General features: G+C 46.0%; 1 protein-coding gene across 4 annotated transcripts in view; it reads right to left on the bottom strand.

Moving 5' to 3' along the window:
* NCOA3 (nuclear receptor coactivator 3) overlaps positions 1-25,576 on the bottom strand; it is a 71,181-nt gene extending 45,605 nt beyond the window's left edge. For 2 of the 4 annotated variants that reach the window (XM_075350633.1, XM_075350631.1), the window contains exon 1: positions 25,355-25,576. The gene's annotated coding sequence lies outside the window, so the exon portion shown is untranslated. Of the gene's footprint in view, positions 1-12,087; positions 12,443-25,354 lie in introns of those variants that run through there. The other 2 variants (XM_075350632.1, XM_075350635.1) reach the window with 2 other exon arrangements.
* Between the last annotated feature and the right edge of the window lie 1,594 nt (positions 25,577-27,170).

Here is a 27,170-nt window from a genome sequence, read left to right as displayed (position 1 = left end):
CCCCTTACACAGCCAGAACGTTTGAGATGGTCACAACATTAACTATTTTAGTCCAATAAAAGAAATAATTTCCGCCCCTGGGGATCGATTCTGCGGCAGAACGCAAAGTATTTATAGGATTCAATTTGGCCATTTGGGAAAGTAGAGGGGGCTCTCCATTACTGGACAACCCCAGTATCAGAGAAAAGACCATGGGTACGCTCCTCCTGCAGCGCCACCATTCCAGTGAGGTCAGCGGCACTGTATTGTGACATGAACGCTGCAGACGATCAGATGCAGCTCATCAATATTCTGTCAGAGTGGAGCAATAAAGGCTGCAACTGCCCTCATCATCTCCCGCCTCGACTACTGCAACCTCCTGCTCTCTTGCCTCCCTTCCAACACTCTTGCACCCCTCCAATCTATCCTAAACTCTGCAGCCCGCTTAATCCACCTCTCCCCTCGCTACTCCCCAGCCTCGCCACTCTGCCAATCCCTTCACTGGCTTCCCATCGCCCAACGACTCCAGTTCAAAACATTAACCATGACATACAAAGCCATGCACAACCTGTCTCCTCCCTACATCTGTGACCTAGTCTCCCAGTACCTACCTGCACGCAACCTTAGATCCTCACAAGATCTCCTTCTCTGCTCCTCTCTTATCTCCTCTTCCCACAATCGTGTACAAGATTTCTCCCGTGCATCCCCCATACTCTGGAACGCTCTACCTCAGCACATCAGACTCTCCCCTACCGTGGAAAGCTTCAAGAGGAACCTCAAGACCCACCTCTTCCAACAAGCCTACAACCTACAATAGCCCTCAGCCCAGTAGACCACTGCGCAACCAGCTCTGTCCTCACCTATTGTACCATCACCCATTCCCTGTAGACTGTGAGCCCTCGCGGGCAGGGTCCTCTCTCCTCCTATACCAGTCTGTCTTGTACTGTTAATGATTGTTGTACGTATACCCTCTTTCACTTGTAAAGCGCCATGGAATAAATGGCGCTATAATAATAAATAATAATAATAATAATAACTGCTGATTGTTCTGTAATGTGACCGCTGCTGACAATGTCGCTTAGGCTACATGCGCACGCTGCTTTTTTTCCTGCTTTTTTGCTGCTTTTTTGGCTGCAGTTTTGTCAGCTGACCTTTCTGACATCTGACTTCCCAAAGTCTATGAGAAGTCAGATTTGTCATGCGCACACTGCAGTTTATTTGTCAGCGTTTTTTTTGTCAAAAGTTTGTGACAAAAAAAATGCAGCATGTTCATTCTTCCTGCGTTTTTGTCAACATTTGTCACCCATTGAAATCAATGAGGGCATCAAAAACGCAGGAAAAATGCATGCTAATCACAAGTGGTGCATTTTACCTGCGTTTTTGCTAGCAAAAACGCAGGTGATTTGTCAGGAAGTGAGGTCAGGCAAGTGGTCCCGTCCTCCATGTGTTCCCCGAAGTACCGCTGTCCCCAGGGGAGATGATGTGGAGGACGGGACTATCAGCAGCGGCAGCGAGAGGGGGATGGACATTGGCAGCTGAAAACATTGATTTTTCCCTCTCGCTGCTGCCGCCGCTGATAGTCCCGTCCTCCACGTGTTCCCCGAAGTACCACTGTCCCCAGCGTGCACGCACAGGGGAGATGATGTGGAGGACGGGACAATCAGCAGCGGCGGCAGCGAGAGGGAAAAATCAATGTTTTCAGCTGCCAACGTCCATCCCCCTCTCGCTGCCGCCGCTGCTGATAGTCCCGTCCTCCACGTGTTCAATGAAGTACTGCTGTCCCCAGCGTGCACGCACAGGGGAGATGATGGACCCCTCTCACTGCCACCGCCGCCGCCGCTGAAAGTCCCGTCCTTCACGCTCCTGCCGGCTCCACGCTCCTGCCGGCTCCACGCAGTAGCGCGATCAGTTGAGCTGTCACTGAGGTTACTCGCGGCCACCGCTGGATTCAGCGGTGGCCGCGGGTAACCTCGGTGACAGCTCAGCTGATCGCGCGGCTGCCTTCATTAGCTGCGTGGAGGTGACCGGAGCGGCGGTGTCTGCTGCTTCTCCGGTCACCTGCATGCAGCAGAGCTGGATGCGACGCTGGAGCATGCTGGATTACGCCGGACATGGAGGGCTTTGTCGGGGTTAATAAATTGGTAATGAGGGAATGTGTTTGTGTTTTTTATTTCTAATAAAGGATTTTTCGGGTGTGTGTGTTTATTTACTGTAATTTACAAATTAATCATGGAAGGTGTCTCAGACGCCTGACATGATTAATCTAGGACTTATTGGCAGCTATGGGCTTCCAATAACTCCTTATTACCCCGATTTGCCAACGCACCAGGGTAAAATCGGGAAGAGCCGGGTACAGTCCCAGAACCAGGGCTGTGGAGTCGGAGTCATGGAGTCGGAGTCTGAGTCGGAGCTCATTTTGGTGGAGTCGGAGTCGGAGTCGGTATAAAATGCACCGACTCCGACTCCTAAAATATATAATAAATTGGGGACAGGAGTGCAATGCAGAATGTGCTGAATATTTTACTAAATAATAACATTTAGTATAATGCTTATATTTAAGTGAAAAATTTATTGTAGTATAATGTGAACATCAGACATTTAATTGTTTTTATGATACAATAATCAAGATATTTGGATAGAACATAAAATATTTATTGGATACAACTTTAGAACACATAAAACTAATAAATTGTAAATATGTAATATTATATATATACACAGTGTATATACACACACAAGATATATATGTAATCTACTGTATATTACATAGTGTATTACATATTTACAATTTATTACAGTTTTTTGTGTTCTAAAGTTGTATCCAATAAATATATTTTATGTTCTATCCAAATATCTTGATTATTGTATCATAAAAATTATTAAATGTCTGATGTTCACATACACATATTCATGTACTACAATAAATTTTTCACCTAACTATAAGCAATATATGTAGGAGTCGGAGTCGGAGTCGGAGTCGGAGTCGGAGCCGGAGCCGGAGCCGGAGCCGGAGCCGGAGCCGGAGCCGGTGCAAGAGAATTTGAGGAGTCGGAGTCGAAGGTTTGGCTTACCGACTCCACAGCCCTGCCCAGAACTGTCGCATCTAATGGATGCGGCCATTCTGGGCGGCTGCTGACTGATATTGTTAGGCTGGGGGGCTCCCCATAACGTGGAGCTCCCCATCCTGAGAATACCAGCCTTCAGCCGTATGGCTTTATCTGGCTGGCATTAAAATTGGGGGGGACCGCACGCCAGTTTTTTTTAATTTATTTATTTCTAATTTTTTTTTTTTCAATTCAACAAGCTTTATGGGCTTGTTTGAACTGAAAAATACATGAAACAATTGTTGACAAAACTGCAGCCAAAAACGCACCAAAAAAGCAGCAAAAATGCACCAAAAAAGCACCTACATTTTTTGTGACATTTCCAGGCTCTCTCTGACAAGGTGCAGTTTTGGCTGCAGTTTGTGAACACGAAAAAGAAGCAGCGTGCGCATGTAGCCTTAGGCTGCTTTCACACCTCCGGTTTCTGCAATGCGGCACAATCCGGCACTTTGCAGGAAAATCGTAACTGTTTTTTGCTGCCGGTTGCGTTTTTTTCTGCATAGACTTTAATTAGTGCTGCAAGGCCTTGCGTTCCATCCGGTTTTTGCCGCATGCGGCAGATTTAGCTGATGCGGCGGCCGGATGGAACGTTGCCTGGCACATTTTTTAGTGCGGCAAAAAAAAAAAAAACGCATCGTGCCGCATTCGGCCGATGAAGCGCATTTTTCAATGCATGCCTGTGGCGGCCGGATGCGGCAAAAACCGCATCCGGCCGCTGCATGCGGTTTTTGCCACTACGCATGCTGAGTAGCATGCCGCAAGCGGCAAAAACCGGACGGGCCGCATGGGAAAAACTTATGCAAAGGATGCGTTGTTTTCACCGCATCCGTTGCATAGCTTGCACAGCCGGATTGAGCCGCAGAGCTCAAGCCGGATGTGTGAAAGCAGCCTTGGGGAACAGTGATATTTTTTTGGCCCCCCTCCTGAGGGGCACTGAATTGAAAAAGCTGGTGATTTTCGAAAAGTTACAAGGTCTATAAGCTTTAAGATATTATTGGTGACTCATTCAACAATCAATTGCAAACACCAGACTGTGGGACACAAAGCTGCATAGGGGCACATGGAGTGGGGAGGGGGGGGGGGTGTCACATGAAGACCATGATCAGCTGACAGAGTCCAACCATCCAAACCAGATAAAAATCCGCTGAGATTACAGAAAGCCGCAGAGCCGGAATAGACAAACATCAGTCTAGGGTACATCAGACTAGTGGAGACTCGTCACTCCTAATCCGTAAAATCACATTTCACCAGACAGGACGCCAATGAGATCACAAACGGCCCTCTGCCCACTGACATGCACCTCACCCAAATACGGCACCTCGGTTCTAACCAAGCACTCATCTTACCCTAACCTACTGCATCCTCACCTATGCCTTGTAGGCTGTGAGCCCTCGTGGGCAGGGACCTCTGTCCTCCTGTACCAGTCTGTGTCTTGTATTGTGCATGATTATTGTACTTGTTATGTACACCTCTTTCACATGTAAAGCGCCATGGAATTGATGGCATAATAATAATAAATATTATTATTATTATTATTATTAATAATCTTCAGTAAAGTCAAATATACAAAGCAGGAGAAGAGACCAGGCAGCCCAAAACCCAATTATTCTCACTGATCGAAATCACAAACAGAAATAAACCCCACAAGAGTGTCACTGTCACTCCTACACTATCCCATCTCCATGGTAACAGACCACAAACAAACCTTGTCGCCTCTTCCTTGGTTAACCACTTCTGTATCAGGAGGAGAGAGATGTCGCCTATATCGCCGGTCACCAGATCGTAAAAACTCATGCAGCAGACCTTGCAAACCGCAGTTGACGCAAAGTCAACGGTACTCTCCGACCTTCGAATGCAGAAGAAGTGACAGGTGCCAGATAAGGGTATGTTCACACATCAAGTTTTTGCTGTGCGGCACAATCCGGCGCTTTTCTGAAAAACCGGATGCGGCAACAGCTGTCGCCGCATCATTTTTTTTCCCCCATAGACTTGAATTAGCGCCGGATTCTGCCGCATAGCCTTGCGTTGCGCCCGTTTTTGCCCCATTTAGCCGCTGCTGCGAAAAAAAAAAAAGCGCATTGTGACGGATCCAGCGCAATGCGGCGCCATTTACAATGCAAGCCTACGGACGCAGCGTCCTGCGGCAAAAAAACAGCATTTGGTCGCAGGATGCGTTGTTTTTTTTAACACCGCAAACCGGATCCGTCAAAAAACGTACGGGCCGCATTGAAAAACGTATGCAACGCATCCGTTTTTTTCGCCGCATCCGTTGCATAGGTTTTTGAGCCGGATTCGGCCAGACAGAAAAAAACTGATGTGTGAACTTAGCCTAACCCTTCTAAGTTAAATAGAAACTGTGGCTGAAGAGTCAGACTACACAAGGTTTGTTTGTAGTCTGTTGCCATGGAGACACATGAATCTGCATAGGAGGAGTTTACACACACATAAAAAGTTACTTAATGTTATTATCTTTCCAGTTGGACTTGGAGATATAATGTGGAGAACAGTGATGTCTCTTTACCGGCATTATGCCATATATAAGGAACTAAAAAATTTCACAGCGGATCCACACTGGAGAAAAATTAGTTATAACAAAAAACGGATTTCTAAAAGATGCAGTATGAAGAAAATTCAGAGCCAGAGTAGATAGAAAGTCAGGACACACAGCTACCTCTGGCCTCCAGGTCAGCCACGCTGCCTAACCCCCAGCCAGCAGGGAGACCAGCGAGAGATAGGGGTTACAGATCAGACCACTAAGTGGGATTATAAAAGTACAACCAACAAACCTTGCATTAGGAGACCGTGTTCATTGTGGCCGAAGGGGGGAAGAAGTGTTTGTTTTAGCCTTAGCTGAGAACTAGCTGCTGAACAAGAGTCTGAAAGCGAAGTCGTTTGTCTAATGGGAGGTCACAATCCAAGACGTCTGCACACAATCGGCCCTTATTCCCTTGCACAAGACTCTACGCCAGGGGTGGGCAATTAATTTTCCCATGGGGCCGCATGAGAAATTGGGATTGGTTTAGAGGGCCGGACTAATATAATTACCTCAGTTCTACCCAATATACTACATCACTACACCCCCTCCATATACTACACCTGTAATAAACTACACCCCTATATACTACACCTGTATTATACTACACCCCCTCCATATACCTGTAATATACTACACCCCCATATACACCTGTATTATACTACACCACTATATAATACACCTCCGATATACTACATCATTACACCCCTATATACTACACCTGTAATATAGTACACCTCCATATAGCACACCTGTAATATACTACATCACTACACCCCATATACTACACCTGTAATATAGTACACCTCCATATAGCACACCTGTAATATACTACGTCACTACACCCCTATATAGCACACCTGTAATATACTACACCTCCATATAGCACACCTATAATATACTACACCTCCAAATAGTACACCTGTAATATACTACAACTCCATATAGCACACCTGTAATATACTACACCTCCATAGAGCACACCTGTAATATACTACGCCTCCATATAGTACACCTGTAATATACTACGCCTCCATATAGTACACCTGTAATATACTACACCTCCATATAGCACACCTGTAATATACACCTCCATATAGCACACCTGTAATATACACCTCCATATAGCACACCTGTAATATACTACACCTCCATATAGCACACCTGTAATATACTACACCTCCATATAGCACACCTGTAATATACTACATCACTATACCCCCATATACTACACCACTATATACACCTCTATATAGCACACCTGTAATATACTACACCCCCATATGTCACACACCCTGCTCCCCATACAGCCTGCACCCCCATATCACACACACTACACCCCATACAGCCTGCACCCCCATATCACACACACACACACTACACCCCCATATGTCACACACCATGCCCACATATATCACCCTGCCTGTACCCTAACTTACCCCTCTCAAACACTCTGCACCCCTTCACATCCTTCTGTCAGTCTGCAGCCCTCATATGCCACTCACCCTGCAACTCCATCTTCCCACATATGCCACTCACCCTGCAGCTCCATCTTCCCTCATATACCACTCACCCTGCAACTCCATCTTCCCTCATATGCCACTCACCCTGCAGCCCCCCTCCCCCTCATGTCCCCTCTTTTCTCATTACCAGTCATGTGTCCACATCTTCAGGATTTAGTATCTTTGCTTTCTGCCCGGCATCCTGTGTCTCCTCCCACACAGTCACATGGGCGTGACATCATCGCAGGTTCTGCAAGATGAATTATTCCGTCTGCTGTGCTGCTTCTTCTCCTGCTCGGCGGGAACTTTTGAAATGACACACGCAGCGCAGTACTGACAACGTCAGAGCGCGCGCATGTGTCACTGACAATTAGTGCCGGCAGGGAACAGAGGAAAGACTCCTGCGTTCCGCTGCCTGCACTGACTGTGCGGACCTGCACAGGATCTCTCCCTGCTCGGCACGCTGCAGCCCGGCTCCACTGCACCGGCTGAAGACGGGCGGGCCGGTCACAGAGAGCAGGCAGGCCGGATGTGGCCCGCGGGCCGCCCCTTGCCCAGGTCTGCTCTACGCCATGGACTGAGCCACCGAAGAACTGACTCCACTATAGCTTACGTGAAACAGGGAGAAACTCAGTGCTCTCGACTTAGGTGGACCCTGGACCTGAAAAGCAGGTTGTAGACCACTTGTTCAATATTTCAACAGTTGTCGAGACAAACAATTTTCTAAAATGGTTTATTAAAATTGGTCTTTACTTTTTGGAATTGTATTGGTCAGCAGAGTAGTAAGTGGATAGTTCCATCATGGCTAAAATATGCCACCTGAAGGCCGCCAAGATGAGACTACTTCCCATCTCAAAACCTGCAGAAAACCAAAACCCAGCCCTGTTTTCCACGTCATAAGAGGTAAAAACGTACTACTGAACGGGCATTTCCAGCATCAGGTTATCAACACAGACACACTGGCAGTTCCACCCATAAGAACACCAGCACCAATGACCGCATCAACCAGGACAGTGACAGAATAGAACGTGCCGGGTGCCACAAGTGCCAGCCAAAATCACAAAGGCCAGCCAAGAAGACTTTTGGAAGTTTAAGGACATCACTTTTATGGAGAGAATAAGCTGATCTACCCAATAATTATTCTCTTTTAGGCTAAGTTCACATTTCCGTTGTTTTGCATCAGTCACATGCGTTGCTTGACGCATGTGACTGATGCGTTGTACAACGGATGACAAAGAAAAGAATTTCATTGTCGGACTCAGTTGTGTGCGGGGGCGGAGCTGAGGACGTCAGTGCCGCGGTCTGCATGGGTGGGGACAGGTGTGTGTGTGTACACATGCGGAGTGCGCGAGGGGGGCCGTGTAGCTGAGGACGTCAAGGCCGCGGGGACTGCAGGGCTGGGGACACGTGTGTGTGTATGTGTATAATAAAGTAATAATATTATTATTATTATTATTATTATTATAATAATAATAATATTATTAATAATAATAATAATTATATATATATATATATATATACACATATATACACACACACATATATATATATATATATATATATATATATATATATATATATATACATACACATATATATACACATATATATATACATACATACATACATATACACACACGCTGAGTGCGGGAGGAGGCGGAGCCAAGTGGGAAGTGTCGGCCTCCTTGCACACGTATCCAGGGTAAATATCGGGTAACAAAGCAAAGCACTTTCCTTGGTTACCCGATATTTATCTTGTATACCAGCGTACACCGCTTAGCGCAGGCTCCCTGCACCCGTAACCACTGTAAATAAATTGGGTAACTAACCAAAGCACTTTGCTTGGTTACCCGATGTGTCTCCTGGTTACGGGTGCAGGGAGCCAGAGAGAGCATGCGCAGCAAAATCCTACAGATCGCGCAGCTCAAAAAAACGTTACAGGCTGCGTTGCTCCCGCCCGGCGGTCAGTTAAAAAACTACTGACCGCGACGTAGCGGATGCAACGCAGCATCATCAGTCGCAATCCGTCACGAATAGAAGTCTATGGGGAAAAACAGGATTCCTGCAAAATATTTTGCAGGATACCGTAAGGCTAGTTTAATACTTGCGTTCAGCGCATTCCGTCACTATGGAGAATAGCACAGTCCGTTAACGGACCGCGCTATTCTCCATAGAGTTGTATGGACGACGCACTGTAACGCAAGTGTCTGCGTTGCATCCGCTAGACGACGCAGCGGCGTTATTTTGACGCTGCGTCTAGCGGATTGAACGCAGCATGTAACGTTTTTCTGCGCTTGGCGGAGTGTCAAAAAAACGCAATCTGCAGGAATCCGTTAGGCGTCCGTTGTTTTTATGATGGACGCCTATGGTGGCGGATTCCGTTAGAATGCGTCATTTGACGGATTCCGTTAACGCAGCTGACTTTACACAACTGCGCATGCTCAGATGTGTAAAGTCAAGGAAAAAAAAACTACAACGGACTGCGTTATTTTGTACGATCTGTAGCATGTGTTGTGCCACTATATGCAACGCATCCGTTGCATGCGTCACACAACGCAATGCTACGGATCCCGTTCAACGCAAGTGTGAAACTAGCCTAAGTCCTCTAGGCGACGGATTGTGACTGATGCAAAACAATGGAAGTGTGAACTTAGCCTTACTTGCCAGGTTTGAGGACAAAAACAACAAAATAAACTTAAAGGGGTATGTATATCCATCCATCCATATAATACAGTTAGGTCCAGAAATATTTGGACAGTGACACAAGTTTTGTTATTTTAGCTGTTTACAAAAACATGTTCAGAAATACAAATATATATATATATATATATATATATATATATATATATATATATATATATATATATATATATATATATATATATATATATATATATATATATATATATATATAATATGGGCTGAAAGTGCACACTCCCAGCTGCAATATGAGAGTTTTCACATCCAAATCGGAGAAAGGGTTTAAGAATCATAGCTCTGTAATGCATAGCCTCCTCTTTTTCAAGGGACCAAAAGTAATTGGACAAGGGACTCTAAGGGCTGCAATTAACTCTGAAGGCGTCTCCCTCGTTAACCTGTAATCAATGAAGTAGTTAAAAGGTCTGGGGTTGATTACAGGTGTGTGGTTTTGCATTTGGAAGCTGTTGCTGTGACCAGACAACATGCGGTCTAAGGAACTCTCAATTGAAGCAGAACATCCTGAGGCTGAAAAAAAAGAAAAAATCCATCAGAGAGATAGCAGACATGCTTGGAGTAGCAAAATCAACAGTCTGGTATATTCTGAGAAAAAAAAGGAATTGACTGGTGAGCTTGGGAACTCAAAAAGGCCTGGGCGTCCACGGATGACAACAGTGGTGGATGATCGCCGCATACTTTCTTTGGTGAAGAAGAACCCGTTCACAACATCAACTGAAGTCCAGAACACTCTCAGTGAAGTAGGTGTATCTGTCTCTAAGTCAACAGTAAAGAGAAGACTCCATGAAAGTAAATACAAAGGGTTCACATCTAGATGCAAACCATTCAATTCCAAAAATAGACAGGCCAGAGTTAAATTTACTGAAAAACACCTCATGAAGCCAGCTCAGTTCTGGAAAAGTATTCTATGGACAGATGAGACAAAGATCAACCTGTACCAGAATGATGGGAAGAAAAAAGTTTGGAGAAGAAAGGGAACGGCACATGATCCAAGGCACACCACATCCTCTGTAAAACATGGTGGAGGCAACGTGATGGCATGGACATGCATGGCTTTCAATGGCACTGGGTCACTTGTGTTTATTGATGACATAACAGCAGACAAGAGTAGCCGGATGAATTCTGAAGTGTACCGGGATATACTTTCAGCCCAGATTCAGCCAAATGCCGCAAAGTTGATCGGACGGCGCTTCATAGTACAGATGGACAATGACCCCAAGCATACAGCCAAAGCTACCCAGGAGTTCATGAGTGCAAAAAAGTGGAACATTCTGCAATGGCCAAGTCAATCACCAGATCTTAACCCAATTGAGCATGCATTTCACTTGCTCAAATCCAGACTTAAGACGGAAAGATCCACAAACAAGCAAGACCTGAAGGCTGAAAAGGCCTGGCAAAGCATTAAGAAGGAGGAAACCCAGTGTTTGGTGACGTCCATGGGTTCCAGACTTAAGGCAGCGATTGCCTCCAAAGGATTCGCAACAAAATATTGAAAATAAAAATATTTTGTTTGGGTTTGGTTTATTTGTCCAATTACTTTTGACCTCCTAAAATGTGGAGTGTTTGTATACACATACATACATACACAAATCCCTCCAATTAGAAATGTAGAATAGAGGTCTCTTACCTCATGTGCAGGGCATTGCAGCTTCCATATCCATGGTTACAACCACACGCAATTGTCACTGAGTGGACATAACCATGGATACCAAAGCTGCAATGCCCTGCACATGAGGTAAGAGACATTGTTATATCCGAACTTAACTAGATTCCTAATTGAAGGTATTTTCTAATATTATTACTAAACCTACTACATATTGGGATAGGATCTTGGAGATGGGAATAACCTTTTAACCTTACTCACTTACTGCCGCTGTGCCTGCCCTTTGCTGACATGCTGAAGCGTTGACATCAGAACGCCAGCACATGTGATCCATTCAGCCAATTGAAGGGCTCAACAGTGATGAGACCGCCCAGTGATTGGTGCAGAGATGAAGTATGCTACAGTTGTGATGTTATAATGGTGATTTTCTTATTCATTAGAATAGGTGGCAAAAAAAAAAAAAAAAAAAAAAAAAAAAAAGATATTTAATAATAAATGCCCAAACGCTCAATAAGCGCAGAGAAAAAAAAACAAAAAACAAAAAAAAAAAAACAAGCATGTGCATGCAACGTTTGACATCTCATTTACTTTGCTGGTGCTGGGAAAAAAATGCAATAAAAACTGCTGCGAAAACGCCACATGTGAACATACCTTGGAGATCGCGCCTGTCAGTCTTATGCACAGGTTCTATTACTTTACACATGTAGGTGCCGAATCCTTGTTTCTCCCGACAAGACACGCAGTCCTCATAATGAGATCATTAACAGATCTGGTCAAATTTGCTGGAACAAGCAGCTTTACTAAGACATCTTAATCTACAGGTCAACGAGAGGTGAGGAGAACAAGATCTTCCTAAAAGATGAGAAGGATGTAGGTCCCGGGATAGAGAATTATTACATTCCTTTTACTGTTGCTTATCTGGTTCCAAAATGGTCTGTGAGACGAACCCATTCACCAACAGGGCCCAGAATCTAATCATCAATGCCAATCAATCGACTATATAAATGGGACTCCTTGTCCAGGTTTTTGAGCGTGTGGAGCAGTGAGTAAGAACACCGGTCAGGTGTCGGTGTGTCAGGTGTGCAGCCGCAGGAAATACTCCGTGCCGACATTCCAGGTGCACGATTCCAGCCAGACAGGTTGTGTGACGCACGCTCTACGTACCCAAGTGGGAGAAAATGGGTCACGTGTAAAGTGAGCTTCTACGGATAAATCACGTGCATCCGTCATCGGCTTCTATCACGGCAAATTTACTTTAATAACCCATCGCCGCAGAAGACGCCATTTTCAGAGCACAGAACAGATTCTGCTGGAACTGGTTAAAAAACACAGAATTCCTGCAGCAGTCGCTGACGGGATGCTCTTTCCTGAGGAAGAGCCGTATTTGTGCCGGGTTGTCATAGGAACTGCTTCTACCATCCTGCCTCAAGGTCAGGCCCGCACGAAAAACCTCAGACGAGATGAAGATTTTGTGAGGCGAAGACACCGACGAGCTCGGATTATAAACAAGAAAGAAGGCTAAATAATCAGAAGTATATTGTGAAGTCGAACCGGTGTACGATCAAAGGGGGGGGGGGGCTTAGTTCAGATTTGGGGAGAAACAAGGGGAGTACAAAAAATGGGGGTGACCAAGCACGCCCATGGATGCCTTGGGCAGTGGACACAACGATACATCGATTTTAAGCTATTCTCTAGCCATCAGTGGTCAGAGCCCCCGTATTTGGAATTTGTGGGGGTCCCCATGTTCAGCGGCCTCAAAATAAAAGTTAACAAAAAACACCTTAAATCGCTTTTACCTAACTTCTCATTAAACTGCTGCACCGTTTCGCAGCTGTCAAATTGACAAAGTCAATTTCTTCACAAAATCTTGAAAGAAGACTTCTCGGGTGCGGATAGCCCCAAGTTATCGAGGATCAGACAGTAGGATTGGGGGCGTCACAGCATCTGATTACACTGGAATATATTCAGACAACGCATTTTGCGCAACCTGGTAGGGAAAGGGGGGGGGGGGAAATGTCGCCCAAGTGCGTATATCCCATAAAGATGGTGAAATTCCCACCCAAGTCCAAAAAGAAGTCCTATTTTAAGATCTTGAGATATTAAAAAGGGGTTCTGAGGTGTCGTTTAAGGCCGATCACGTCTGATGTGACCGGCGGCTCGTGTGCTGAAACGCGTTGGAAGGTTTTGGGAATATGCCCCATTCCCATATGCACAACATCTGTTGATTGAGGCAATGCCTAGGGAGTCAACACGTTCAATGTGAAAGTGACCGGCTCTTGTCACCAGATTACCCCCTTTAACTTTGGGAAAGGTTCTTCCACAACTCAAAATGGAGGCGCTAACTGGATACCAGCGACGGATGAGATGTTAAAGGGTAACTAAAGTGTACTCTTCCCATACAGCACCAGTTATGATGGCGGTGATACACACTATGGCGCCACAATGGCCGCACCACAACTAAAATGATGACGCCAAACAAAAGCAGTCTAGATTTACCATGGCAGGTGGAGACCTCAGGGTTTTCTTTTTTTTTGGAGAATCTTCATCTTATAGAAAAAGGTTTGTTCTCCCCCACCTCCTTCCAATTTGACAATGGAGTTTAACCCTTCCCCGTCTGTGAAGCCTCCGGATACAGCAAATTTGTACGCTATCTCTTGGTGTCTAAATAGCAGCACCTCGTCATTTACTGAAACCCTCGCGTGAGGTTATATATAAGCCGATGACTCATTTGAAGAAACGCTACATTTTTTTTGCCATGTCAAATATTAAAAAAAAAAAAGCTGCAGAAAGCAGCAATGGAAAATTCCATGTATCGTCTGACAAGCCCACGGTGAGAGCAGACGGTCAGGACGGTGGCTGCCCGATACCCGACCTCAATGCCGCAACGTCAAGACAAGATTACTGATAATTATAACCCTGACCGATGCGGGTCAGCCACCCAGGCAGACGATTAGCAGGATGCAACTAGGATAAGCAGCCGCCAGATGCTCACGGTGTCGCTTATCTGATGTAAAACAACAGGATGGGACAGGATAGACGACAACCTGTGCGCTGGCTGCGGAGATTAATACCAATATATCCTACTACATGCGTAAAGCTGGCCATACACATTACATAGGAGGGAGGTAGAGCCAAAATGTGTCAGATCAGATTCTGCCGAGCCACTAAACGAGTCACGATGGTATGTATGGAGGTATTCCGTGCCAAAGTGTTAGGCACAGATCAAATTAACCCATCATGGGGGGGGGGGGGGTAAAGAATCCCAGCACGTCAAGGGATGAGCTATGGAGACCCAAGAGATGTAAAGGGAGACACATGGAGGGTGGATTGTTGCAGCTCACTGGTGACTGCAGATCGCGAGCCATTCGATAATGCACCAGCATTAGGAAATCTTAAAAGCCATTTCCCAAAATACAGTGAAGAATGAGTCAATATCCCCAGCATAGTAAAACCATGCCTGAAGCTACAACTGACAGACAGACTGCGACTACATAGCTACCTTGGCCGCGACACGGGTTGGGCTTTGAGCCACCACTACATCGCAGCATAGTGCAGGTGTATGGGGGGTCACATAGCAACCCACAGTGTATTGCAAGCCTCCCAACAGGTTTGGACTCAGACTTGGTCAGCATTGTACTTCGCAGGTTGTATTGTGATTCCGTTCCTATGTTGCAGGTGAATGGAGTAGAGCAAACGTAGTTGTGAAGCCCAGCCCCCGAGGGGAGGGGGGGGCGACAAATAATACAAAAAAAAAAAAACGATCAGGTTGGATACCTCATAGGAAATGATTGAAGCACTGGTCGGGTGGGGGAAGAGAATGTGCGCTGACTATCAATTCTAATTGGTCACCACCGATCAACAAGTTATCACCCATCTTGTGAATAGGGAATACTTAATTTTTTATTAGCCGACTACCCCTTTAAAGGGATTCAGTCAGCTCAGAAATGACCATTCAAACCACGTCCAGGCACTTGGAGCATCATGGCGGCACTAATCATTTGAGTGCGTCTTCCCATCTGCTCGTTTTCCCTCCCTACTGTCTTTGATTGACAGCTCTGTTTTCATAGAGCCAGAGAAAGATGGATCCATGGAAATCAAGCAGGTGAGAAGGTGCTCCGAAATGTTTGGCCCCGCCATGATGCACGAGTGCCTGCACCTTGTTTGGAATCAGTAATGCCCAGAAACGCCATTTACCTGCAAATATCTGGCTAGTTTTGTTCTGCCTGCAGGGACTCATGGCCAGTCATTGGGGCGGTTATGACCGATCACTGCCCTATACTTTGATTGACAGCTCGCACTGCACAGACACACACAAGCTGCACATATTGCTTCACAGCCTGCTCTGCAGTGTGTGTGTGTGTGTGTGTGTGTGTGTGTGTGTGTGTGTGTGTGTGTGTGTGTGTGTGTGTGTGTGTGTGTGTGTGTGTGTGTGTGTGTGTGTGTGTGTGTGTACACACGCTCTGCCCATTAAAGCTCTGGATAGCAATTACACCGCCTTTCCTGTGTAGTAAGCAGTGATTAGCCGCGCTTTGCACCACCCCAATGACTGGCAGCAAGCAGCAGCTGCGAGAATAAAACTTCATTTTCTCTCTTTAGCCGCTGCTACAGTTTAATCTCCTTGAGGGTTTATTTTTGGTATTACAGCTCCTATGCAGGGCTACACATCACCATGGTTACAGATCAAACTCCTGAATACTTTACTATGTAGCAACGTGTTACTGCCCCTCACATCTCCACCCTTGTGCAGAATACACACTTTCCAGTGCCGAGTCCGTCACACTACAAACCCTTTTGACTTCAGGGACTTTTTCATGGTGTCCGTAGTCTAAGGCTACTTTCACAAATCCGGTTTGAGCCCTGCGGCTCAATCCGGCTGTGAAACCTATGCAACGGATGCGGCGAAAACACCGCATCCTTTGCATAAGTTTTTACATGCAGCCTGTCTGTTTTTTTCCGTTTGCGGCACGCTACTGAGCATGCGCAGTGGAAGAAACTGCATGCGGCGTCCGGATGCATTTTTTCCGCATCGCGCCACATCCGGCGTCCATAGGCATGCATTGAATAATGCGCTGCAGCAGCTGGATGCGGCGCGATGCGGTTTTTTTTCCGGAGCAAAAAACGTTGCAGGCAACGTTCCATCCGACCGCGGCATCAGCTAAATCTGCCGCATGCGGCAAAAACCGGACCGAACGCAAGCCCATGCGGCACAATACGGCACTAATGTAAGTCTATGCAAAAAAACCCGCAACCGACGGCAAAAAAAAACTGTTGCGGTTTTTCTGCAGAGCGCCGTATTGTGCCGCAGAGCAAAAACCGGATGTGTGAAAGTAGCCTTAAGGGGGAGCATCGCCTGCATGTGGAGCTTTTCTTACACTAAAATATAACAGGTTACCTAGGATCTTCTGTAGCAAATTGTAAGTCACCAATAAGAGATGGCAAAGGGAAGGCAGCAAAGTATGATTGCAAGATCAGACTACACACTGTTTGTAGTCTGTAACCATGGAGATACATTGTTCTGTATAGTAGCTGTAGGCACAAAACAAGGACATTTTTCCGATCAAGAAAAAGTGGTTTTACTTTATAGGACTGCATAACGGAGTATAAAGCTTTTTTCCCTCTCACATCTGGCAAAAACTTCACATTCAATCCAATCTGGAAACATCAATGTCAAATGGATAAAAAAAAAAAAAAAATCCACTAACTTCATTGATATAAAACTTACTAAAAGCATAGAACTTAGCAAAAAAGCCTCTAATCCCTGCACACTCTCCGCTGCCCACCCATCATGACCAGTAGTCAGAAATCCTTGTTACATGGGGTGAAGCCAGGCTGAGCTGTGAGCGGGGGCTTCTAGTAATCATCATCCACCTCAGAGGCGATCAGTCATAGGAGAACAGAGCAGACGCTGCGGACGCTCTCTCCCAGCCATTTGGGTCCATAGCAACCTAGAGCAGCGCTCATTTACATGCAGGACCTGAGGCAACCTCAGCGCCAGTAGCAGCCACTAACACTTTACTTACTAAAAGGCTCAGCTTACACAAACAAAAAGCAGAAGCGCCAAATCCCCCTCTCCAGCAGGCACCGCGCTCAGGGACATTGTTCACCTAATGAGAAGGCCAAATAGAAGACACGCTGCCATCCATGGTCAACCAGGCGCCCTGAGAATGGAGAGCGTGATCTGTGGCACCACCAGGGTCCTGAGCAGCAATACTCTCACTACCGGGAGGACAATGACAATGTCATCTGACCTGATGAGACGCTGCACCCCAAATAGTCCCCATTGTCAGACAATGCAGGAAATTAAGTCTCCCCCGTACCCAGCCAGAGGTCCCAAAACAGACGGCCAGCCCCCCCCAACCAGCCAGAGGCCCCAAGGCAGACGCCCCCCCACTAGCCAGAGGCCCCAAGGCAGACACCCCCCCACTAGCCAGAGGCCCCAAGGCAGACGCCCCCCCACTAGCCAGAGGCCCCAAGGCAGACGCCCCCCCACTAGCCAGAGGCCCCAAGGCAGACGCCCCCCCACTAGCCAGAGGCCCCAAGGCAGACGCCCCCCCCACTAGCCAGAGGCCCCAAGGCAGACGCCCCCCCACTAGCCAGAGGCCCCAAGGCAGACGCCCCCCCCACTAGCCAGAGGCCCCAAGGCAGACGCCCCCCCACTAGCCAGAGGCCCCAAGGCAGACGCCCCCCCACTAGCCAGAGGCCCCAAGGCAGACGCCCCCCCACTAGCCAGAGGCCCCAAGGCAGACGCCCCCCCACTAGCCAGAGGCCCCAAGGCAGACGCCCCCCACTAGCCAGAGGCCCCAAGGCAGACGCCCCCCCCACTAGCCAGAGGCCCCAAGGCAGACGCCCCCCCCACTAGCCAGAGGCCCCAAGGCAGACGCCCCCCCCACTAGCCAGAGGCCCCAAGGCAGACGCCCCCCCACTAGCCAGAGGCCCCAAGGCAGACGCCCCCCCCCCACTAGCCAGAGGCCCCAAGGCAGACGCCCCCCCCCACTAGCCAGAGGCCCCAAGGCAGACGCCCCCCCCACTAGCCAGAGGCCCCAAGGCAGACACCCCCCCCCCACTAGCCCCAAGGCAGACACCCCCCCCCGCTAGCCCCAAGGCAGAACCCCCCCCCCACTAGCCCCAAGGCAGAACCCCCCCCCCCCCACTAGCCAGAGGCCCCAAGGTAGACACCCTCCCCCCCCGCTTTGACCCAGCCAGAGGCCCCAAAGCAGACGGCCACCCCCCCGATCTGGCTACAGGTGCAGACGGCTGCCCCTCCCTCCCCCGTTGCACAGACGGCCGCCCCCCACCCCAGCCAGAGGCACAGATGGCTGCCCAACACCCCCCGATCCAGCCAGAAGTGCAAAGGTCCGCGCCCCCCCCCCCCAACCCAGCCAGAGTCCACAGGGTTGATGGTCGCTCACTCAATTCAGCCAGAGGCGTAAGTGTTGAGAATATTCCCAATCAGCCAAAGAGCTGACAGTCACCTTAATATAAGCTGAGCCCCAAGAGCTAACAATTGTCATAATACGCATCCATAGGAATGGGTACTTGCAGTGAAAGAGCAATTAGCCCAGCATTATACAGATCCAGGCAGAGCCTTAGGAGCTGACGTCAGTGACCCACTAACCGGGCCACTACCCGAGCTACAATCACTAATGAGATAAATCAGAACAAACAGAGTGGGCAAGCTGGGCACTGATCTGTCAGGAATTTCACCACACTACCGCACAACAAGGGTTACAGTAAGGGTTAGGTGGCAGTATGTTACACCCACCATCAAGATGAGGAGCTGAATGGAGCCAGTGTACACACACACACACATTATAATTATATATATATATAATATATATATATATATATATATATATATATATATATATATATATATATACATACATATACACACACACACACACATATATATACATATATATATACATACATATACATACATACATACATACACACACACAATCATATATATATATACATAATACATACATACATACATACATACATGTGTATGTATGTATCTCACCTGCAGTGGATTTAGCTGGGGGAAAATCCATGTCATAATGGATACAATGCATGTACACCGGGGGGTCATATATGGCAGCATATAATGAGTATAGCTTTAGGAAACGAAGCAAGTGCTGTGGTCAGGCTGTTTTTATAATGATTACAATGGGGGCAGGGGATTACATAGTATATTTCATTATTCCATGTACACATCAGGCCATCGAACAGTATACAATGGGTATAAATCGAGGTGGGGCAGTTATGTCTGATGGGTTACACAACACACCAACAGCGCCAATGAATAGTTTGGACACCTGTTCATACTATGGTTTCCATTATTCTTATGGGGATGTGAACACTGTATATTCAGACTGAAGGCAGCAATACCACACCACCACTTAAAGCAACAAGGAATAAAGACCAAAATGTATAAATGCAGATAACCATCAAATCAATCGTCATTGAAGGGATAATCACATTAAGGCCGGTGTCAACCCTTGCGAATGCCTCGCGTTGCATCACCTGTCACGGACTCACATGCAACCAACCCGCTTCTTTCTGAGTGTGAGTCCGTGACGGGTGATGCAACGCGAGACTCGCGCAAGATACATGCGAGGCACTCGCAAGTGTGACACAGGCCTTAGACTACTAATATACTTGTCAATAATGTGAATGACCACTGAATAAAAAAAAATTATATATATATAAAAATAGTTTTATTGACATACTTTTTCTTTTTTATTAAAATAGGTGGGGAGCAGTACACCGATGAACATTCACAAAAAAATATATCAGAAAGGGGTATAAATAGAAATACTGATGTTATATTGACTGCATAAGGAAGATATAACATGTAAGAATAAAATATATTAAAACAGTAACATGAAAATTAAATAAAAGTTTAAGGGAAATTTAAGAAAAAAGAAAAAAAAAAGGTTTGTGAGCGAAACATACATCTGAGTCCTGGGATCCTAGGTGTTGTCGATGCATGATATGTTCTCCACTTGATATATGCGTATTTTTACATTCATATTTATTCAATTTTATTCATATTACTGTTATTCCTTTATTATTTATGCAGTCAATTTAACATTAATATAAGTACTTCGACCCTTTTCTGACTTTTTTGTGAACTTTCATCTGTGTACTGCTCTTGTGCCTAACCTAATTATATTATATACACACACATCATTATATATATATATATATATATATATATATATATATATATATATATATATATATATATATATATATATATATATATATATATATATATATATATATATATATATATATATATATATATACACACACACACACAATTCATGCATACATAGACTTTTATATCAATACAACTATTTTTTTAACATTCAGTGTTTATTCATATGTGTGTGTTTTATGGTGTAAGCCAGAATGCAATGTTCAACTTTAAATTCCTCAATGTAGTCCCTATGCTCACATGACATCTTTACCCCACCTTTGCATTCGCTCCAGCAACTTCATCACCTGGGATGGCTTCCAATCAACAGGGAACCTTGGTCAAGAGTTCAGTAGCAGAATAGACAGCCTTCGAAAAGTGTTTGTGACCATCAGGGGTTTGGCAGAGATTGTGTTGGTTCACAGCTCTATACAGGGCTGAGCCTATTCCACAACTGTTCTGAGCCAGAATACGGCAAGAACCACTCAAGTAAGAAATGACAGTCCACCATTACTTTAAGACATAGGCAAGTCAAACTGGAAAATTGCTAGACCTTTGATAATTTTCATGACTTCACTTGATGAAACCATCAATCGTTAGCAGCAAATTGGATCTCATGAGGACAGCTCCAGAAAAGTAAGACCAAAAATTAACTCCGCTGCAGAGGACAAGTTCATCAGTTACCAGCTTCAGAAATCCCAAACTCACAGTGCCTCAGATAATAGATGAGCAGACATCAGGAAGAGGACATCTCAATATTAAATGTCCAGTGAAGGCTGGGAGAAGGCCTTTAAAGACAAATTATTGCAAAGTGGCCACTAATGAGGACCGCTGAAGAGAATGGGTCATGCAGCACAAAGACTAGACATTACATTAGTGGAAATCTGTACTATGGTCTTGAGATTTTTGGCACCTACTGCTATATCTTTTTGAGACTCAAAAAAGATGAGTGGATGGTTTCTACAAGTGTGGTGTCAACCATGAAGCATTAAGGCAGAGGTGTGATGGTGTGGGGAGGAGGGGTGTCCTGTGCTGGAGACAAGGTTGTCGATTTATTCCAAATCCAAGTCACATTAACCAGCATGGCTACCAAAGCATTCTGCAGTGACTGCTATTCCATCTGTTTTACAGTAGTGGGGCCATCATTTACATTGCAACAAGACAATGACCCAAAACACCTCCAGGCAATCTAAAGGCAGAGTGACAAAGAATGTGAGGGTTGGAGGCGGCTTCTAAAGATATAGCTACACCATAACCCACCATAACCCAACCTTAACTCAATGAAGATGGTTTGAAAAACGTTGGTTGCAGAGTGAAGCCAAAGCAGCGACAAGTGCTCAGCTCCTCTGGGAACCCTTCAAGACTGATAAAAGCCAATCCAGGTGATCAAATGAAGCTTCTCGAAAGAAAAAGGGGGTGTAAAAGAAGCACAGATGAATATATATGGTTGGGGTTTTTTCCTCTGTTTTTCCATATTTTTTTGTGGTTTTGCTGCCTTCAGTCAGAATCTACAATGTGCACATTTCAGTAAGAACAAGGAAAACATGGACTGATGTGTCCAAAGTTTCGAACAGTACTGTTTGTTAAGGAAATGTATGTAATGTGTATCTCTGTGTGAGTATACCGTAATTATAAAAGAAACTGTGCAGAAGTTTTATGCAGATGGGGGGGGAATAAAAAATACTGCCAAGTAAGAATGCTGAAAGTGACCATAATCGTTGACGAGACTTAGTCTGGCTCTGCCCCTGGTTTCTCCCAGCACCGCAATAGGAGACTAACAGGTTTTTTCGCTATGGAAGACACCTGTCAATCACATCTAGCAGCACTGGGAGAAGCCCGCCCGAGTGTTTTAGTGAAAGCTATACCTAGTTATAATAAAATGTATGCACCCCACAGATTGGGCAACATGTGAATCAGCTGACTGGTTCCCCTTAGTGACATTGGCTGTATGTTTGGGGTCGTTGCTCTTCTGCAGAATGAATTTGGAGCCAGACGATGGCGGTAGCTGGTCCTACTGGTTGCTGAGAGTTCTGAATGGATGGTACTGCTATTTGAAGGGGTATAAGGATCCACCCTTTTATCTTGTCCGACCGTAATTTTCAACATTTCTCATTTCCAGATACTTATCTATCATGTAGTCCCATCAGAGAGGCATCTGATTGGCTCCAAATTTATTCTGCAGCAGGACAACAACCCCAAACATACAGCCAAATGTTATTACTAGAGATGACCGGTTCCATGGAGGTTCGGTTCGCCGGCAGTAAACGAGTCGGGCCTCCACTGGCTCGAGCTTGATCTGAACCACTTAAGTGTCCGCACACAAACAGCCAGCCATAATTTTTTGGTGTGCACACTACATGTAATTGTGCCGTTATCCCCAGTGCGAGCCGTTCAAACACCAAGCGTCTCACACAGGTCTGAGCACCGAGCACAGCGATGCTCACGTGAGGGAGGTTTGCACGTACTGGCACCAGAACCATGATTTTTTTTTAGGTTGGTGTTAGGTTTGAAAAACAAACCTCAGGTTGGCTCATCTCTAGCTATTAAGAACATTCTTTAGTGTATAGAAGAACAAGAAGTCCTGGAAGTGATAACCCGAGCCAACAGAACCCAGATCTCATCATCATCCAGTCTGTGTGGGATAGCATTAAGGATTTGCATAAGCCTTACACAGAAGATCTGGGGTCAGTTCTCCAAGATGTTTGGAACAACTTCCCGCAGAGTTCCTTCAAAAACTATGCACAAGTACAACTACACCTACAAGACGAAAGGGCGGTGACACCAAATTTTAATTTGATTTCTCTCTTGTTAGTTCACTGTATTTTTATTAACCAAATGCAAACTATTAATTTCTATTTTGGAAAATATATATGTATATAAATATATATATATATACACACACACATACACACACAGAGGGTAGATTATATATAGTCTATCATATACAAGGGTTAGTTATATTTGCACTGTATATAATCTGTATACACGGGGTAGATAGAGATAATATATATATATAAATCTATCTACCCCGTGTATACAGATTATATACAGTGCAAATATAACTAACCCTTGTATATGATAGACTATATATTATATATAACTGTGTGTGTGTGTATATATATATATATATATATATATATATATATATATATATATATATATATATATATATATATATATATATATATATATATATATATATATATATACATATACACACACACACACACACACACACACAGTGTACCATATTTTTCGGATTATAAGACGCACTTTTCCTCCCAAAAATTTGGGAGGAAAATGAGGGGTGCGTCTTAAAATTCGAATATAGCTTACCAGGGGGCTGTCAGTGGGGCGACTGGGTGCATTAGAGCAGCCGGGTGCCTGTGGCTGCGTGCGGGCAGCCTCTCTGTTCTGGAGGCCGGCTGCCTCTCTGTGTGGGTGGGCGGCCTGCTGGCTGCCACTCTGAACATGCGGGCAGGTGGCTGTGCAGACTGCGGTGGCTGTGCGGCAGTGATATAGTAGAGGTTGTGCTGGCGGTGGGGCAGCGGCAGTGAGTCAGTAGTGGCAGCAGCGGCGGGTCAGTAGTGGAGCAGGCCGCTGCGGTGAGTGTCCGCAGTCCCAGTTTCAAATGATGGCTCCGGGAGTCAGCACGTACGCAGAAGGAGCCCTTGGATGAGAGCTCCATCTGCGCATGCACCGCTTCAGGTGCCATCATTTGAACCGGGACCGCGGACACTCACCGCAGCGGCCTGCTCCACTACTGACTCACTGCCGCTGCCCCACCGCCAGCACAACCTCTACTATCTGTGACCCCGCTTCACCACCACTGCTGCCCCCCTCTGGTAAGACAACTCCGGAGTATAAGTAGGACCCCATTTTTATTTTTTTTCTCTCTAAATTTGGGGTGCATCTTATAAAACGAAAAATACGGTATCTATACAGTATACAGAAGGTAGTTATATATACAGTGTATAATATACACAGGGTAGTTATATTTGCAGTATATATAATCTATATACAGGGGTAGGTTATCTATACAGTATATATAATCTATACAGTATAAAGGGGTAAGTATATATTATATAGTGTATATAATCTATAAAGTGGCTAGTTATATATACAGTGTTTAATATATGCAGTGTTAGTTATATTTGCAGAGTATACATAATCTTTATACGGGGGTAGTTATATATACAGTGGATATAATCTATACAGTATACAGGGGTAGTTTATATATACAGTGTATAATATACAGGGGCAGTTATATTTGCAGTGTATATAACTATATACGGGGGGGGGGGGGGGAGTAGTTATAAATACAGTGTGTAATATATAGGGGGAGTTATAGATACTGTGTAAAATATGTATACACACACAATATACTCATAGGGATGGGATTATGGTGTATATAATATATGGGGAGACGCTTATGTACTGTATATATGTATACGGGGTGGGTGTAGTTAGGACACACGGACGGGGGGACACACACACACACACACACACACACTAAATACGACAGTGTATGAAGCCGGCACACTGCTCCGGAGTCACCGCCGTGCCCGGGATGAGGACACTGTGACAGCTCACCACCCGTTACAAACCGCGAACTTTCCGGTCCCCATCCCCCCACCTGCCCGCCCTCGTCCTGGCCTGTGGGCCCCACACCAGTCTATAGGGAGCCGCCCCGGGGTACGCTGTACTCACGCAGCCGCTGCCGCTCCCTCCGCTCTTCGGCTTCTTTATCCCCGTACCGAACACTCCGCCATTTTCCTCGCTGTTTATTTAAATGGCAAACACTCCCCGGGCAGGGAGAGTTCCGTCCTACTGCTGAGATTCTTGGGAGTTGTAGTTCACCAAGCTACTGCGCCAACCCCTTCTGGCACAGGTGTGGACTACATCCCCCGGCATGCCGTGCGGCGCCGCCCGCAGCACCAGTGGGACAATGAAGCCTGGTGCTCAGTACTGGGGGGCTATTTATAGTAGGTGGCTGGCCGGAGGGGGAGGAGGACGGGGCCGCTGTGCGGGCGGCTCCCCTCAGGTGAACTCCGGGCTGTGTGGCACAAGCAGCGAGCTGGACATGAAGAAGCAGCCGGGGCTGGCAGGGTGGGGGAGGGGAGGATTACCAGCTGACTCCAGGTCACAAGGGACAGAGGGACTACTACTCCCCTGCTGCCTCCACCACCCCCAACTACCAGCTGTCTGCAAGAGGCTCTGAGGCAGCGGCAACCATATACTGTATATATAACTACAGTCCCTATACTGTGAACTGCTCTCTACAAGAGGTTCTGAGGTAGCTGCAGCCATGTACATATATTATAACTAGTGTTCCCATATTGACAGTCGAAAGAGGTTCTGAGGCAGCTGTAGCCATATGCTGGATATATTCATTATGACCGTACACCCTGTACTCACAGCAGTTACCATCAAAGATGTTCTGAGGGAGCTGCAGTGATGCATTTCATCTTGTGAGCCCTTGGTGACTGCAGCCCTTGGATGGTATATGCCTAATGCCTATATATGACTCCTAAAATAGAACGTGGAAATAAATAAATAACCAAACAATACACTCAGATTCCATTCCCCACACCTGAAGATAAAATAAAGGGAAACAAAAAGCCGGGTGGTCAGGGGCGAGACACATCATGACAGAGTATACATTAAAGATAAGTTATAGTGCAACAAGAGGGCTACAAAGCTTCCACAAAATCATAATTATACGGACACAGACCCCCAAACAATGAGAACAGCCAAAATAACATTATGCAGATAGTATGACATATATCAACGACGGAATCTGATCCAAAAGACAATACAAGAAATCCAACAATCAATTAATCTAATACAGTGCAGGCAAATTCACCCCTACACTGCACCATAGTAATGTGCCCAGTGCCCCGGATCTCAGATGGTACTCTGACAACTCTTCCTGTCATGGACACGTGAGCTTATTGATCTGTTTCGGGGGAGGCTGTTTTACCACAGAGCACATGCTAACCTTATTCTGTACTTTGCACTGTACCACTAGGGCTGACAATCTGCTCTCTCCTGTATAATGTGTGCTGATGCCGCAGCCCCTTCCAGATAGCGTCCCTTCACTGATCCTCAGTCATCCCCTCCATATAGGGAACTAGGGTCCTATAAACCGTCCTGCACTAATCCTGAGTCATCCCCTCCAGACAGGGCCCCATACACCGTCATGCACTGATCCTGAGTCATCCCCTCCATACTGGGCCCCATACACCATCCTGCACTGATCCTGAGTCATCCCCTCCATACTGGGCCCCATACACCATCCTGCACTGATCCTGAGTCATCCCCTCCAGACAGGGCCCTATAAACCGTCCTGCACTTATCCTGAGTGATCCCCTCCAGACAGGGCCCCATACACCGTCATGCACTGACTCCGAGTCATCCCCTCCATACAGGGCCCCATACAGTGTCCTGCACTGATCCTGAGTCATCCCCTCCATACAGGGCCCCATACACCTTCCTGAGTCATTCCCTCCATACAGGGCCCCAT

This window comes from Anomaloglossus baeobatrachus, chromosome 5 (assembly GCF_048569485.1).
Source record: "Anomaloglossus baeobatrachus isolate aAnoBae1 chromosome 5, aAnoBae1.hap1, whole genome shotgun sequence".
Classification (NCBI taxonomy): Eukaryota; Metazoa; Chordata; class Amphibia; order Anura; family Aromobatidae; genus Anomaloglossus; species Anomaloglossus baeobatrachus.
The sequence above is the reverse complement of the archived record's forward strand: the minus strand, read 5'-3'. Positions and strand labels throughout refer to the sequence as shown.